Source organism: Catharus ustulatus, chromosome 21 (assembly GCF_009819885.2).
Source record: "Catharus ustulatus isolate bCatUst1 chromosome 21, bCatUst1.pri.v2, whole genome shotgun sequence".
NCBI lineage: Eukaryota > Metazoa > Chordata > Aves > Passeriformes > Turdidae > Catharus > Catharus ustulatus.
The window spans coordinates 2,019,063-2,037,191 of record NC_046241.1 but is presented as its reverse complement, the minus strand read 5'-3'; the positions used below and the strand labels follow the sequence as shown (position 1 = coordinate 2,037,191).

Genomic DNA, 18,129 nt, shown 5'->3' with positions numbered 1-18,129 from the left:
GGCTGGAGCAGCCTGGGACAGTGGGAGGGGTCCCTGCCATGGCAGGGTGGGATGGGATGAGCTTTATTGTCTATTCCAACCCAAACCAGTCTGGGATTCTGTGGTTTTCTTATCCATGAGCTAGAGGATGGAAACCAGAACCCAGATCCTGCCGTGCTGGACATTCATTTCCAGGCTCCTGGTTAACGATGGGGATCTCTCAGCACCTTCAGTGCACCTCCTGAGCAGATGTGACACTGCCCTGATATGCTGGGAGGGCACAGGATGATGGAAATGCTCTGCAATAATCAATCCTAACCACAGGACCAAGAGAGAATCACAGAATCATTAAGGCTGGAAAACACCTTTAAGATAAAGTCCAACCACCCCCATTCACCATTAAACATTCACCATGTCCCCCAGTGCCACATGCTGTGGTTTTTGAACACTTACAGGGATGGTGACTCCACCACTGCCCTGGGCAGCCCCTTCCAATGCTTTACAACACCCAAATATGATCAACTTCTCTTCCTTCAGCTCAGGACACAGAGAAAGGCAGCCTGGGTGCCCTTGGCCAAAGCAAAGTGTTTAACATTAACCAGCTCCTCCCCTCCCTGCACAGCCACAGACAACGCAGCACATCAGACAGCTCATTTCAGCACCAGTCCAGGATATATTTTTACAAGAAGGGATCAGGATGAGATGCAGAAAAGGCAAAAACCCTCTCAGGGAGGAGCAGGAGACAAAAGGTCAAGATTACCAGTACCATGGTGGGGACTAGAAAAAATTATTAATTTTCAAAAGCGTTTTGTCTCCTGGGAGTGGTAACAGCCCCCAGGTCCCAAACTCAGCTCCTGCTGCTCAGAGAGCCATCCAAGAGCAGGAGCAAAGGCTACACCTGTGAAACCCCTGCCATCTGAAAGGGGTCTCCAGACCACTGCCTGGCACCAGCATCCTGCAGCACAACGAAGGGGTCTTGCAAAAAATAAAGCCATGAACACTCACTTTTCCAGTCCTGGCCGTGCTGTAGGAAGGGGCAGCTCCTCCCCTGGCTCAGCTTCGGCCTCTGGTGTTTCCTGCCATGATTTCACAACCTTTGCCATTTCAAAAGTCCTTGTGGCAGCCACAGCACAAGCATGGAGCTATTTTACATGAGTGCGTGACTGATCCACGCAGGCTCCCCTCCCCACGCCGTGCACAGGGAGCTGACACTGCCCACGGAGCAGGGCCCTAACTGCTGTCAATTGGAGCATTTTCCCTCCCTCAATGAACTGTATGGGTGTGCACTAGCTGGAAATACAGCTCCATCTGGGATTGAAGAGACTGAGCCTGAAATACTGACATAACAGCGGCTTTCGACAGACAGGAGCTGGCCACATGGGTGCTCTCTGTCTTCCATGCTATGCACGAGCCAAAGGCACCAAGCAACAAAAAGCAATCCCTATAGCTGCAGAATGAACTAATCTGGGCAGGTTTCCACTGCAGCCCACACCTACACCTTCCCAAGATGTCTGAACACGGAGAGGAGAAAGATCTCACCTACTAAGAGGAGAGAGAGTGATTTGAAATAATGTTTGGCAAAATCAAAGTCTGTGGGGACTCGTGTTAATGAATTCCCCTGCTGGGTTTATGATGTTTAAAGGAAAACAAAAGACTGCTGCATGCAGGGCAGAGCAGGTGAGACCTGGGGAGGCTGTTCACACACCTGGTTTTGTATTCCCCAAGCTCCCCTTAAGCAGGAGAGGCTCCCTCTCGGCCCTGTGCTCAGGGACACTCAGGTGATGAGCCACAGTGCTCTCCTGGAGCTGGGTGCTGTTGAGATGCCCCTGCTGCTCTCCTGCAGCTCAGAACTGGCTGGAAATGCAGCAGATGATCTCATGTGCTCCTCAGCTAATGTCAGTACCCAGGGGCCACAGGTCCTTCCTGCCCAGCCCACCCCAGTGGGTCCCTTATGGGATTAGGCAGTGGCCAAGCACGACAATTCACTATGAGCTGGACTAAGTGCTACAGAGAGATCATGAAAATGAATTAACTCCTGCCCTTCTCTCTTCTGTGATGGATTACACTCTGCTCCCTCAGAGCAATTTCACATAAAGGGAGAGGAAAACATAGGAGAGATATGAGGAATTTATTCCCATGTGGTTCCTTGTGTGGACACAACCCTGGACCTGCCTCGGGCAGTCAGGCTGTGGGGTGAGGAACAGCCAGGGCCACATCCAGTGTGGGTGGTGCCAGCAGCTTCTCCCTGGATCCACAGGAGATGAGCTCCCCCTCCACTGTCCCTGTGCTGGGAGCCCCACCTGGACGTGCTTGTGGGACATGAGTGACTGGGCAGCCATCCCTGGTCACTGCACAAGGCTCTCAGGTTCCCACTCTGGGGTTTTTTCCTCACCCACCCTCAGGGTAAATTCCCCTGGGAGCATCCCCAACTCCAGGTTTTTACCTGTTTCCCAAAGCCTGTTGGGATAAAACAGGAAAGCAAAGCAGAGCACTGCCCTGATGCTGACCTGAGGCTGGAGTTCTGTCTGTGCTCCCACACCACCCTCCCCAGAGCAGCCCTGGGATGAAAAAAAGTGTGTTGGGAGATAAAACACAGAACTCCCTTCCCCAGCCAACGCACCCACCAAGGCACTCATTTAGCTCTGAGATTCATCACTGAATATTGCATCACTTGGGAGCCTTTTAAGGAAGCATTCCAGCATTTTCCCATAGTAATCAGGTAACACATTTTTTTAGTCAGACAGAGTTAAAAATAACCAAGATCCAGGTAGGTGTCAGTGAAAAGCTCCAGCAGGGAAAATCTTGGCCCATCATACCTGGAAGGAAGGAAGGAAGGAAGTCCTTGCCATCCCCAGGCACTGTCCCTGCAAACACAGCCAAGCCCAAAGATAACTCTCCCCATTAATGCTGGATAATTTTAGGGTTCAGCTGCAGGCAGTCCATCTCTCTAGCAAACCCTACCTAAGCTTGCACTATCTACCACAGCAGGCTTGACCCTGTTTTCATAAGCAGAAGCAAAACAAAAAACCATCCTAATCCTACAGAACCCAGAGCAAATAACACTCTGGGACTGAGTGATACCACCCTATTAAATACAAACATGTTCCTACAGTAGCTCAATGATTTTAAGCATTCACCATCTTTTCATTTCAGTTTTAAGCACTTTGCCTGGCAACTGTCTGAAGGGCAAACCATTATGGAAACAGGAAGACAATTAATTTTCCTTTATTCTGCAAGAGAGGATTATTGGAATAAATAAAATAATCAGCTTAAACAAGAGCACGATTCAGAACTTGTGAAAAGCAGAGGACAGGTCTCTTTCATTTTCCTTTCCAGAGAAATTATTTCCTGGGATGGCAGTTGCAAGGGAAGTGCAGAAGTTTTGGAGTTAACCTTGGACTGCTGACTCACAAATCACTGCCTCTATGCCTTCAGCAGAAGGAAGGCTGGCATTTCACTCTTAGAGCCACTTTATATATTTATTTAATACAGCAAATCAGAACAAGCCCCCAAAAAGGTACAGAGGCCACTTCCCAATCTCATCTGGACCAGAGGTAAATCTGAAGCAGCCACTATTGGACACCAGCCTTTGGCAGCAGATGCTCAGCATCACAATTAATATGGTTAAAGGGGGATGTGACACCCTGTGACATACATGCACACCTACATATATGAACTAAGTTAAAGGTATTTCACTCCCAAACCCCAGAGGGAGAAGGGAACAAATGGAAGAGGAGAGCCTTCAAGTTCATGTTAGCAAGAGATGAAATTATTTACTGAGGAAAAAACTGGGGTATCTTGGTAAGAGCTGTAGACTTATTTCTGGAGGACTCCTCTAATAAACAGAATGAGTTATAAAAATAGGATGGAAACTGTGGCTCAAGGTTGCTGCAGCCTCAAAAAGAAACAGAGATAATTGATGGAAGCACAGATTCTCAGGAACACTAAGGACTGTAGAAGTACTGAGAAATCAAATTGATGATCTGGAAAATAACACAAGATTAAGAATGACCAGGTTAGTGGGGGCTCCTGAAGGAGCAGAAGCAGGAGAAGGAAGACTTCTGTTTGCAATGGATTCTGAGGAGGTGGGGGATGAATAACCCCCACTGTGCAGGGGGTGTGTGTAAGCCATGTCCCCACACAGGACAGTTCTCCAGTGCTCCACACCCTAAGGGAAGGATCTCCTGCATCCAGGAGCCCAGGTGTTTATGGCAGCTCACAAACCTGAGCCTGGTTCCAGGATCCAGCACTGACTCCCTCCAGCAGGAAATGGCTCCAACTCTCCCTGTCCTTCCTGCAGTCACAAACTCTGGGTGCCTGGCACAGCCACATCCAGCAGCTGAAGGAAGCAGCACTGGGAAGAGCTCCTGCACATGGCAGCACCCTGTGCTTCCCACAGGGAGCAGCCATCTCCTCTTTCTCCTCCAGCTGCAGAGCACTGTGGCAGCAAGTAGGTCATGGACAAGACAGCACCTGAGGAATCATCTGCAGTTCATTTCCTCCCCCTTTTTCTGCCTTTTTGTGCCTTTAGGAGCCACCAAATCACTTCACCACCATCTTCAAACCCTATCTATCCATCCATCCATCCATCCATCCATCATCCATCCATCCATCCATCATCCCAGACCTCTCCCTACAGCCCTGTCTCCTGTTTCTACTCTCTCCCAGCTGTTTAACTCCACCTCTTCCCTGCAACTCCTTAAAGCAGGATTTTTCTTCCATCTTCCCCTTCCCAACACATATTTTTCCAGCATGAGGTACCTCTTGCACTGTTTCACCCTCAGAGCCCTGGATGTCCTCTGTGCTGGTAGATGCATTAAACCCCATGCACCATGGGAATGGAGTTATTCTATAATTCCACATCTGGTTACAAATGACAGCTCCTTCCCTTGTGTCTGTAACTCACTAATCCTCAGGGAAAAGGGGGGTAAGGAGTCCCCTTTGCCAGCTGGTTTTCAGGCTTCCTAAGGTCCTCTCTCCATGCAGGGTTCCACCAGCTCCAAGGAGCACAGGATGCCCCAAAACCCCTCCCTGCTTCACTCAGGAGTGTTTGGGCAGGGGGACAGCACTGCCAAAGGACACAAAACAAGGATGCAGCACCAATGACTGAGCCCAGCATGTTAAGGAAGCCAAAATTCAGCCATAAGTTGGATTTCAGAATGGCCAGGAAGGCAGGAGAGCAGGAGGTAAAACCCTGTGAAGGTGGAGAAATGCTGTGTGTGACAGCAAACCCTTCCACACAGCATCACCACAGAGAGGGCTCACCAGAGCAAATAATTCCACGGCTCCTGTCATAATGTCTGCTCTTAAAGGCATTGCCAGCTGAGTCCAGGTTGGCTGAAGCAGTTAGAAGGTTGAGAGGCAAAGCCAGCAGGCTTTGAAGTGGTCACCATTTGATTATTAAAGACTGGGACTTGCATGCCATGTATTTCCAGCACAGTTACTTTCTCCTCCTGGGACTGCCAAGCTTGCATGAGGTTTTTCAGATACACCTGCAGGATTTAGTTCCATCTTGTTCTTTCTGGTTTGAATACAGTCCTGGGCTGATATGATATCAAAAAGGTGAGCAAGTCCCAAATTCAGGTTTCAGTTCCTCTATTGAACAAAGCTGTGCTAGTGGAGAAAGAGACAAAACTGGCCACACAGGCAGAATTTTTCACACAAGTCTAAAGACAGGAATGTGCAAATTCAAGCAATGAATCCTCCTGTGTAGTCCAAGTCACCCATCTCAAAAAAGCATCCAGGAGTCCCTGCCCTGCACATGCCACACCTTGCAGCAGGCACTGGACACAGTTCCATGGGATGAAGAATCTCCCTCAGCTCAGTCACACCTGAGTGCTCAGGGTTTGCAAGGAGAGAGAGGTGCCCACTCCATGGGAACACCCAGCAGGACCTGCAGAACTCCTCTGGCAGAGCCCAAGAACAAACCCACAAACTAAAATTAGATTTGGTTGTAACTACTTTTTTCCTTCCAGACTTATCAGTTCCAGGGCTTGCTGGAAAGGAGCTGAATGTCTCCCTGAAGAGAGGAGCCCTGCACAGGAGAGAAGCAGTTCTGGGATGAGGGTGTTCCAAAAGCTGCTCTGATCCAGAGGCATCAGGGCCCCAGGCCACCAAAGGCTTGGTAAGGCTGAAGCATGGTGCTCTGTGCTGGGGACTCTCCCCAGCCACTGAAAATAGCTCATTTCCCCCATTTTCTAAAACAAGAAGAGGGGGAGGGCTTTATCCTCTGGCTTTGAGCCAAAACCCATAGCACTAAGGAAAGTGTCACCTTTGTCCCTTTGCTGAGCCTTTCCCCCGTTCTGGGACTGGAGATGGAGGAAAAAGTTTAAAGCTGGTCCAAACCATTCAGGGATGAACCTGCTTACTCTTCCCAGTGAGGGTGAAATAAAGAATGAGATGATGGATCCAGGCTCCCTAAAGCAATGGGAGCCAGCCAGGGCCCAGCTTCTCCTTCCAGACCAAGGACCAGTCCTGGTGTCACAGGTTGGCTGCTAAAGCAGTCCCCACCTGCACACCTCAGCCTGAAGTTGCATTTTTGTTCTACTCTGATCACAGATTTTTACAATTTCCTTTAACTTTCTTGCTTTCAACTTTGCTTCTCCAAAAAACTATTTCCCACTTCTTCTGCCAAATGTGCTTTAAATAGAATTTGATCATTTTTCTCTGAACTAAAACCTCTTGTCATGGTGACTGATACGTCACTGGCATCAGTGAAAAATGTGAAAGAGAAAACACTCATCCACTACTGAGAAACAAGCAGCACCACCAAATCCTGACACAACCATGGTCCTCCACGACACGAGTCTTTGTTCTCACAATCATCTCCAAAACAATATTCTGACAACAACATCCTTCCCTATATAGATTTATATTGCTATATCTCTGTCATTTCCCTCACGCCCATCAAAATGAAGTTATAATTAACCCATCATCAATAGAAATTACAATGATTTTGAAACAGCAAGAAACAATCTATTTGCATTTGGTAGCTAATTATTCCCCCTACGCACACAGCCACCAATGTTCCCTAAAACCATCCACAGAACAGACAGTCTGTGCTAGCCAGAGCTTCTGGAAATGAGGGGAAAAGGAGGGACTAAGCAAAAAAACCTCGACATTGGGGTGGCAAAATTTTCTTCAAATCCACAGCATCTTGAGCTCAGCCAAGTCTAATAGAATTGCCCTTCTGAACTCATCCAGCAGTGTTAGAATCCACCTGGGTATCGCATGGAAGCTGACAGCAACCTCAGGACGAACCTAGTGGGAGCCACTGACATTTGCTAAATTATTGAATTATTATTCCCTTCTTCACACCACTCCAAGGAAACATGAAGCCACTTTCTGACAAAAGCCATTGAACATAAATTTCACACTGGGCAACACCAGGAGTGCTCCCAGAGGCAGGGTTTGCAGTTGTACTCTGATTATCCCCTCCAGGAGGAAGGGTGTGCCCTCCTTGCAGCCATGCTCAGTGCTGGGGGAGTGCCCAGGGGTGACCTGCAGCCCTCAGCCCCTCCAGCTCCCATTCATTGCAGTCAGGTACAGAACAGAACAATGCCCTTCCCCACCCCCCCCCCACGGCAGGCAAGTTTTGCTGACAGATCACCTCCATTTCCTGACATCCCCAAGGATTACAGCGGTGTTTGTAAGAGGTAAAGACACAAGCCGTGGTCAGGGAGCACTGCCTCCCCCAGCTCGAGCAGCCTGACAAAAATCAAGCACCCAGACATTTCTGCTTGATGTCCTGGGAGCCTCAGGTTGGCCCTCCATGGCTTGTGCTGCGTTCATAGGAGCTGATACAAAGCACCAGGGATGGTAAATCACATCCTCCTTCACCCACGCTTCTGGAGGCGAGCAGGGAAAACACTCTTGGCTCATTAGGAACCATCCGAGGTTTCCCTTCCTCTGGGATGCCCCCACAAAGCAGGAGTTGGGGAGGAAGGGGCTCCACTTCACCTGGACATATCCCTCAGACTGCAACACTTACCTGGCTGCCAAGGCATCCCTCCTCACCACGCTGAGAGTCATCAGCCTTCAAAGCAAAGCCAAAAAAGCTCAAGGATTGTTTTCCTTCCCCCATCTGACACGGGATTGCAGCTCCTCAGGCATGGGGAAGAGGGGGAGCAAAATAATAGTAATAATCAAAAGCAAAAGACTATTCTTCTGTAGGCAAAGCTAATCCTGTCACAGGTTTTCCTCCCAACAGAAGCATGATAGATCGAGTCCCACTGGGTTCTGCTCACAACTAAACAGGACGAGGTGTTTCCAGCTCCCTTCTGCCAACACAGCTCAACGAGCAGCAAGGCCTCACCTCCTCTCATCCTTTAAAACTCAACACGAAGCCACCCTGGTGCTCTACCCCAGCTCTAGAAAGTCAGCCCGAGCCTCAGTATGGCCTTGTACGGAAATAGGATTACTTTGGCCTGGAGGAAAAAAAGAAACCACAACATGAAGGTCACCCATAAAATCATTACACAGCTCCCTCTTCCCCGGTTCTTAGAGAAAAAACCTTTCTCAAACCCTCAACCTGAAAGAAACACAAAAAGATATGTACATTAATGCCATATACCTCCGTCAATTTTTTTCCTCGTGTCTTTAGAGCAGTTGTTTACTGCAGCCAACTGCAGAGAAATTACAGTAGCTTAACTCTCCAACTCCCTCTAAAGGATTAATCTTCCAGTGAGCATGCTCACGCGGGAGCTTTTTCAGCACTTGCATCCATTTCATGAGTGAGGGCTGCTGCACACATGAGGAAATGCCATTTCAGGGCTCCAGGCAGAGCGAGCAGCCCCCAAACCAAGGGCTAAAGCCCTTCCCAGGGCTCCACAAAGGATCTCTGCCCAAGCCTCCAGCTCCAAGGAGGTTGAAAGATTTCACGTCCATGGCCCCTTTCAGGAAGGAGGGGGGCGGTGGTTTCCCTGCGACACTCGTTTGAAATGTCTGACCTTGGCTTTTCTCTACAGCCTGGTGGACAGTTCATCCACTGAATCTGGAGGCAAAAATAGCTTCTTCTCGCTGGCACATTTTTCCTTTTGCATCACTTGTTGGCTCATCTTTGCTTTTCAGAAAAAATCAGGAAGATTATTTGGGTGCAGGGAGGGGGATGGGAAACATTCAAATAAAAAGGAACAGCTTTAAAAATCTAGTTCTCAACTCTGCATCACAGTTGGTAACAGATCCTGAGACACATTTAACTCCACAGACTAAGGACCCATGCAAATGAGGATTTGCTGGTAGACAACAAATCCAGTATCTAAACAAGGCTGTTCAAGTAATCTTGTCCATTCTCTCCTAGACCACTGTAGATTAAACTGCTCTGTTTGAGAATTTCTCCCTCACCTCAAATGATGTATCTCAATTCAAAGTTCTCCTGATGAAAATAAAGCTCCAAAATAAAGGACAAATACACTGCAGAAATAGTTTCTTCCATTTTCATCTTCTCATATTCCAGGGTTCTGCCCTTCCCCTTCCCATTTATCTATTTTATGTCCTGTTGCTTAATTGCTCTTTGTAGCTGAAAGAGATCCAAGCCTCCCCTCCCCCCAAAGGCTCTTATTTCAAGTTTTAAACCCAGCTTGAGTCTAGGACACACAGAGACCAGACTGCAATCCCTGAGTCCAGGGAAAATCACAAGCCCTGAGCCCAGGGAGAAAAAATCCAGAGGGGGCTGCAGCCCAAGGTCTGAGATCACTTCCTAGATCCATCCACCCCAGCCATCACAACCACCTCAACATGGATTTATTTTTCAAAAAGTTTTGAGTGTCTTTGATGCCATGAAGGGGGTTTGAAGCCCTACAAGTGAATCCACAAAAAGGTAGGATGTCAGGAGAGTGTTAAAGAAGGGCTATGGCTGCGTTTGACAATGCACGCTCACCATAGCGACCATCCCCGCAAGAAACGTAAAACCTATGGTGACACTGGATATTTTGCACTGTTGCCATCTAAATAGAATCACCCCCAGAAAGAATCTCTGTTACCATGCATTAAAATAGAGGCTTTGTTTTATTTATAAAGCATCCAAACTGGTTGGTTTGGATGTGTCAGAGCACAGGCTGTTCAGCCACTCCTCCCTGCTCCATCCTTCGGGGACTTCATAACTGATGGCTGCACTTCATCCTGCCCTCTCCTCCCACGGATCTCAGGTGCTGCTGAGCCTGCCCCAGCTCCTCCAGGGAAGGTCTGGAGCCAGACCCGAAAACCCTGCAAGGAAAGCCCCAGACTCTGGAGAAGGCAGATGTGAAAAAGCCTCATGTCTGTGCTTCCTCCTGCACGGCAGGATCACACCCACGCGTGAAGGTGGGACACAGCAGCTATGGAGTTATCCTGACCTGTCACTCCTCATTTGGAAACCAGTCATACTGCCTGAGAGTTTAGACTTTGAAGATTGACTACTATTGATTCTTCTGCAAGCAAACAGCCCAAGTTGGCAATCAGTCAATAATAAGCAATTACTCGACAGCCTCTTATCTGCAGATGCCAGCCCAGACAGCTCGATTTGTGGAGGCAGCAGGTCAATAAATCAAAGCTGTTCTCAAATTTTAAAATATCATCATTTAAAAACTCACCCAGCCTTCAAACTGGCTGGAGGAGCAGCCAGGTCAGGGGGATTCCTGCAGAACAGCATAGTGGCTATCACTAATTTACAGCACAGGAGATAGAAGGTGATGTGCTGAAATCCACCCCTGACACTCCTCATCTCTCAGGAGTAGCATGAGTGGCAGCTGGACGAAGATGATGAGAGGGAGAGGAGGAACAAAACCTTCTCCACTGAACAATGACTTGTAGTGAAAAAGTAGAGCAGGGCAGCCTGCCTGTTTGCCAAAATTCCCCAATCCCTGGGACACACCTTGCTGCTCATCAGGAGCCTCAAACCCCAATAAAAATGAGTTGAACACCACCAAGACAGCAAATTAATGGCACCTCTCTTATCCCCCTGCTGTGACCTCTGTAGCCTGGGTGCACAATTAATCATTTCATCCCAGGAAATGCACTTCCTCACTTTTTCATGGCCTGAACATGACACAAGCACATGAGCCAAAGGCTCCTCTTGAGCATTTCAGTGTGACCCAGAGGCGACGCTTTGAACCCAGCAGTGCCAACAGTGCAACAAAGAAAACCAGCTGAAAACTCATGGAGGCATTTTATGCTCTCAGTGCAGACTCCCTTTATAGACTCATCTATATGAAAAGAGATAAAAATTGCCTATTTAATTTGCAGAAGACTGAGCATGCAGCTGGAATGCCAGCCCAGTGCAATGGCAATATCTATTTATCTATTTATTTATTTATTATCTATCTATCTAGCATTGTAAGGGCAAGCACAACCTTCCATCTAGTTCTGGAAACTCTACAAACTTTCCTGTTTGTCCACAGGTTCTTGCACAAGCATGCAAACAGCCCAAAAGTACCAAAAGAAGCACACTTCAGTAATCCTGCTCACACTGCAGCTGTGTCCTCCACACCAGGAGCTCACCAGGGGCACAGCAGGAGGTAATCAAGGCACTCAAAAGCTGCCCAAGCACTGTAAATCCAAGCCCCTTGGAGACTGTGAAGCTTTCAGGGCTACAGAAGTGTCCCAGATTCATCAGGTTTGGGGCAGCTCCACCACCATATCACAGTGACCCCATCTAGGCTGGCTGCCAGGGGCCCAAAAAGTGCAAAGTGCCCAAGAGAGGAAAAGGAATGACTTGGGAATATCCTACCAATGGTCCCAGGAAGGGAAGTGTTTGTATAATGATGACCAAATCTTGCAGACTGAGTATCTGCAATCATACCAGCTTGAAAAAAACAAGATTTTGAGCCTAGTACCGAAATAAAAAGATCAATCCCATAGCTGGTGCTCACTCTCATACCATTTGCCACAAAATTCAGTGTCCAAGGATACAATCTAAATATCTCAGTTTTCCACACTTTTCAGTGGTCTGGAGGGAAGTCTGGGTGAAAGGCAGCAGATAATGGATTATTTCAACTGTGCTTGGCATTTGGGACAGACTTCTTGAGGAGCCTACTGAGGTTTTCACTTCCATTTACACACGGTGCACTCAGGTCCTTCTAGCAGGAAACTGTGGGAAGCTGTGCCCAAAATCTCAGAAGGATTTCTTCTCCTCTTACCCACAGAGCACCTACAGGTGGCTTTTACACTGCCAGCCTTGTCTGCAGCACCGTGGCAAAGCATGGGAGAGCACTCAGGAAAAAAAAAAGGTGTTAAATGCATCTTCCTGTATCACTCTCACCATTTATAGAGAAGCTACAAAATGCCAAAGCAGCTGACAGGATCCCACAAACCGCACTGCAGAGCACCAGTGGCTCCTGAGTTTTGCAGAAAACCTTCCAGAAAGATTTTCACACAATCCCTGCAGTTTTCTGATATAAAATAGGGACCCTTTTCCTTCCCCTTCAGATGTGCAGCAGTCAGTGCATCCATGCTGTAAGGACAGTCCAGTGGTAGCAGAGCTCTGGGGAGGAGCCTGCAAAGCTGCTGAGTTGCTGAGCATGGAAAATTTTATTTATTTGCCCAGAAAAGAGCTGCCTGCCATGGGCCTGGCTCCACAGCCCCACTCAAACCGCTGCTGTCCTACTCCACACAAGGAAAACAACACAGCAACTTTACAAACCACAGCTGTGGCAGTAACACAAGACTATTTCTCACCTTTTATGACAAAAGCAATGCCAGTTGCAAGACAATAAGATATCAAAACCTGCCATTCATTCTCCCATCTCAAGGCAGGGCCATTCCATACAAAAGCTGGAGATCACCTGTCGTGCTCTGCTTCCTTCTTTCAAATGCAGCATTGTGTTAGCACCAGGATCCCGCTGCTTTGGGGCTGGAAGTGTTGCTAGAGCAACAAAAATGCTGGAAAGTAGAGCAGAGAACAAAAGGACTCCACAGTCCCACCGAGGATGTGATCAAGGAGACAGCAACAATGTAAAATGGGACCAGGAGACCTCCCTTAGAGCAGGGAACTGCCATCTCCCATCCTCTGCTGGGCACGATAATTTAGCAAGCAGATCATCCAGCAAGAAATTCCAGCAGCTCACCCCATGTCTGCTTCTTATCAGGAGCCCCACCAGAGCACTGCTCCTCTCCATGATCCATCCGTCATGCCCAGCTAAGATGCCATTCACAGCTGACTCTGGTGCACAGAGGTGGGAATTAGGGACATATTCTTCTGTAAAAGCAGAGTAAATCCCTGCTTGCATGTCCAGCAGGTTGTCCCTGCAGCAGGAGATGTGGTCAGAATTCCTCTCTCTGGACAAATCCAAACTAGGTGACATTGCAGAAGTTCACTGAGCTGGATAGACAATGGGATCCCACTGTACCTAGCAGGCTTAGCAGAGTGGTCCTTGCTGTAAGGAACATGGATGCTTCAGGAAACAATCCTCAAAGCAGACTGATTCAGGGATTGCCCTTGTCCCTCTGGCATGATCAGCACGGGGACACTGTACCCAAGATGTGTGGAGAGTGTCCTGATTGGAACTGTCACCCCCTGGAGCTGGGGAGGGACAGCCAGCAAACACCAGGCTGCTGTGTGATGGCAACCCCCTGTCAAAATCCATCCTTGGAGGGTGATGTTTGCTGCATCAGGCTGGCTGCAGCTCAATCCTGATCCTGGAGAACTTTGGAAGAGCTCAGAAGATCCTTCACACACACTTGGATTCATGTGCACTACACCACTTCACTGGTCACAAGGATTTGGCTAACTCTGATTGTGACTATGATAAAAAACACAGTTTAAAGGCAACCTTTCATGTAACAAAAACTGTCCCTCTGTGCCTGATCTTCCTGTCACCTGCACCTGTGGCTTTAACCCTGGCTCTGTCAAGAGCTTCCAGAAAGCTCTGAGAGGAAAGGGAGCCCCTTGCAGGAGCCACATTTGCTACATGGGATTACAAACCATTCAGACAAACTAAGCAGCAGCATCAGGAGAATTCCTGGAGGTGTCTGGCTTGAAGTATAAAAGTAAAAAAAATTTTTTTTCAAAGCTTAAGCAAATCCTTCATCAGTGAAGCTGATGAGGACACAAAAATCCTCATGGTGGATTATGAAAATGAGCAAAGGCAGAACCAGCTCCAGGGAAGTGAGGCTCAAAACCTGGCTCAGAGCTGGTCTCACCTCCTTGTTGCCACCTGCACAGGTTACAGACCAAGCAGAAAGAGGATGAACAGTATTTATGCCCCTTTATATTAAAACTCAGAGGTGGGTAAGTCCCATGAGCTGCTGAGGATCCCAGCACCAGAGCCTGCCTGGCCTGGAACAGCCAGCCAAGGCTGGGAGTGCTCAGTGAGACCCCACACCTGAGAAAGCTGAGGGTTTGCTGTGACTTCATCCAACTCCTGATCCCCATGGCTGTGACCTTCCAACCAGCCCAGTGTCAATGCTCAGGTGCCTCCTGGTGCCTGCTCACAGCTCTGGGAAATCTCTGTTCCTCTGTGCTCTGCTCAGCAGTGCACCTTTCCCACAGCACGCAGAGCAGAGCACTGGGATGTGCTCCAGCCTCACCTCAACACCTCCAGCCCAGCTTCTCATTCCAAAATAGCTTCTTCCCCATTGGCCCCGTTAAAACAAAAACTGCAGAAAAATGCAAAAATTCAAACAGACAGAATGACAAATGCTGGAACTGTATAATGTAAAAAAAGAAGTAAATTAATCCAAGGACCTGAAGACTGGTCCATCCACATTTTTGGCATCTTTTTAGCCATCCCTGATAAAAGGCACCTTTATACATGACAGTTCTGTTGACATGAGTCAAAGTCAGACCAACAGAAATGCTCTCCTGCCTGAATGTGCTGATACCAACATGGCTGTGCCCCAAAAGTCTTTCCACAAAGAGCTTCAGTCTGGGTATCAACATTACACAAACACAATCTTCATTAATAGTCATTGCTTTCAACATGCAAAGGAACTGCCATTATCATCCTGTCAATTATTTCTACAAATCCAATGGACAAAAACCTGTAACTGAGGGGAAAACACGTCACATCTGCTTCTTCCTGCTCTGCTGAGCAGGGCTGGGAGGAGCCCAGGAGCCCATCCAAGATGATCTTTATGCCATGGAAGCAGCTCACTTCACTCAGGAAGGCTAATTTTGCCAGCAAAAGCTGCAGCCACGTTCAAGGCATCCAAGACACCCACACAGCATTCCAAGGCAGCATTCCTGGATGGAGGCATGGCTCACACCTGCCCACACAGCCAGGGCCTGGACCTGCAGCCTGCTCCCAATGTCTGTGCCACTGTGGCACCACAAACAGCCCTCCCTGAAGTGCTGAATGCTCTGGAATAGTATTACTGTAATAATTAGTAATTCTTGCTCTGATGCATTAATGTTTGCAAGTCCCAAAACCACCTGTCTGGTCTCATTGGGTAATGCCAGAGCAGAGCCCTCAGCAGCACAGCCCTGCTCCTCTTCCTCCTGCTTTGCCCTGGACCATGGGCTATTCCCCCATGGAATTGTGTTCATATAAACAACCCATGCCCAAGTAGATCCCTCATCACACCCCTGGGGGCTGTCAGGCAAGGAAAGGGTTTTAATCTGATTTTGGGCACCATACCCCTGAAGAAGCTGCTGCTGTCACATCAGCAACTCAGAGGATGCACTAGAAAAGATAGAGATGTTAACTGCTGCTCCCAGAAGCTGCCCAGCCCAGCAGGCAGTGAGGTGATACAGCCTCCTGGGGGGAGACACATGTGCCCAGTGCCACAGCACAGCTGGAGAGCTCAGGGGAGGAGACACAGTACCCAGATAATGGCACTGGTTACAGGGGATTAGCTCTGAGACTCACTTGGGAAAACTCACTGCTCAACTCATGGAGATTAACAATCATTTGGATTCAAGTATTCCCACAGAAAGGAATGGGTCTGATGAGCCACTGTGGTCCTTCCAGCCTGACTGATCTGGTGATTCTGTGGTTACCCATTTCCCTGGGAATTCGTGGCCTGTGTCTCTCAGTCCCCAGGCAGCAAGGGAAGAACAGTCTGTTGAGACACCCAGGCAGCAGGGAATGTCTGGCAGAGGCAGGAAACCCTCTCTTTCCTCCTGCCTTTCCTCCCTGGGTGATGTGACACACAGGGATATTTCCAGTTAGCACAAACCTCCATTGGCCAAACCTTCACACAGTTCTGATAATGCAGTGAGAAAACAATCCTGGCTGATTTTCCTTCCGTGCAATTTAACTTCTAGTACTGAATATAACACACTCCTTCTCACTCCTGTGCCCAGAGCCAAACAAAGCCCATCTGCTGGAGAGGGAGGTTTAAGTAGGATTTAAGATCTGCCTTGAACTCCTGGTGGCAGCCCACGATGGAGTGGATCCTACCCAGGCTGAGCAACCACACAGGTTTGTCACATGTGGAATAAAAGAAAGCATTGAGAATTTGTGCCAAAACATTCAGGGCTTTTTCTCATCCAAAAAAAATTAAAAAGTAAAACAGCTGAACCAACCAAGAGAGCAGAGTTTTTCCCAGAGTTTCTGCAAGGACAGATGCAGCCTGTGGCTGGGAGATCCTGCACTGTGGCACAGCAGGGCAGGGGATGCTGGTGGGGGGATCCAGCCCTTGTGATCCCCTCCCTGCTCTCCTCCACTCCCCTGCCCTGTGAAACCAGGTCTGAACCTCCAGCTGCAACTGCTGTGCTCTTGCAAGACCACGTAAAAAACCCAAACACAACGGAACAAAAAAGAAAGGTCACTGAGGTGACTCTTTCAATTTTGCTTTAGAAGAGTCCTTGACAGGTTGTCAAAGTGGATTTGTTTATTCAAAGTGTATTTTTCCTAGCAAGGAGCACAGAATGTCTGTACAATAGATGCCATAATTGCCCAGGTTTGTTAATAACTGCATCGGCTGGAACAGGATGCATTAGCCTAATTTAAGAATGAAATAAGAACATATGAAAGATCACAGGTCCCATTTTCAAGGTGAATCCAAGGCTGCTATCACAAGTCCAGAAAAGAGGAGCTGGACATTCAGAGTCACACTGGCTTTGATCACAAATAGTTCATACTTAACAAAGTGCTTCTAGACTATTCCCTTCATCAGGCCTGGTCATGATGTCAAGGAATAAAGCCCAAAACCAGAGCATATAAAACAGTGACCATTATGTAACACCATCTCTTACCTAATGAAGATACTCTGTACATAAAAATTAACATTTCAGCAGTTCTTCAACAATTCCAGTTAAAGGCTTCCAACACCAAGTCAGGCCTTTGAACTTTGGGAAAATCTTACCTCTGTTTTACAGCTGGGAAAAGCACCACAGGCAGTAAAACCTCAACCAGCCTTGCCTGGACACTTCTTTAACTTCTTTTGTTTAGGCTGCTGCTGCCCCAATGCCTGGGTACACTGCAGGGAGGCTGCTCTCACTGCAGCTGATGGCAAATCCCTCCCTGACTTCTGTAGGTTTGGACCAGGTCCCAAAACTCTTTTTAATATAATATTCCATTCTGCGTAATCTTCTGTCTTATGGAGGGTCAATGCTGCAAACTCTGCTTGCACTTAAATCCCATTGTCTGTCTGCACTAATTCTGCACAGACAGCATTTCCTCAGCCCTCTGCTCAGACAGCACCCACTCACCAGCCCCAGACATGAAGCCAGGCAGCTGCTAAGAGAGAAAAAAAGAAAGCCAAACCCATCGATTTACCTTTTCTCAACACTCAACCACACAGTGCAAGCTTCATTTCACACATGGGACCATGCTTCAGGAACCCTGGGACACAAGCTCTGTGCTTGCAAAGCACCCTCCACACTTACAGGGTAATAAAAATTAGCTTAATTAATAATGCATCAGCAAGGAAATGTTAACGAGCACCCAGCAGGGGAGCAGGGACTGCTGTCTAATCTCCTTGTGTGGACTGCTTGCTTTGGCAGGGATCAGCAACTGCATCAGCATCACCACGGGGCGGGGAGGGCTCTGAGTCACCGGGGCACACACAGGAAACATTTACATCTCTCTTAGAGCAGACACTGTTGCATCAGGAGTTACTCTTGGCAGCCCCGTGCCAACTTCCACTTGTGGAGTTTTGGCCATTTCAAGAAGAATTTCGGCTATCCTGGGCATCCAGTGTATAAATACACAGACACGGGGCCTCCTCCTGCAGCTCTTTGGCCACGTCTGCAAATTCTGCAGCTCTGCCCACGCCTGCCTCGAGCTGCTG

At 48.2% G+C, this 18,129-nt stretch overlaps 1 protein-coding gene across 6 annotated transcripts in view; it reads right to left on the bottom strand.

Moving 5' to 3' along the window:
- Positions 1-18,129, bottom strand: part of EHMT1 (euchromatic histone lysine methyltransferase 1) — a 274,314-nt gene that overhangs the window by 89,564 nt on the left and 166,621 nt on the right. For 2 of the 6 annotated variants that reach the window (XM_033077290.2, XM_033077292.2), the window contains exon 1: positions 7,970-8,030. The exons of 1 other annotated variant lie outside the window; for it this stretch is intronic. The gene's annotated coding sequence lies outside the window, so the exon portion shown is untranslated. Of the gene's footprint in view, positions 1-7,969; positions 8,033-8,551; positions 8,640-18,129 lie in introns of those variants that run through there. 3 more of the 6 variants (XM_033077298.2, XM_033077303.2, XM_033077304.2) reach the window with 3 other exon arrangements.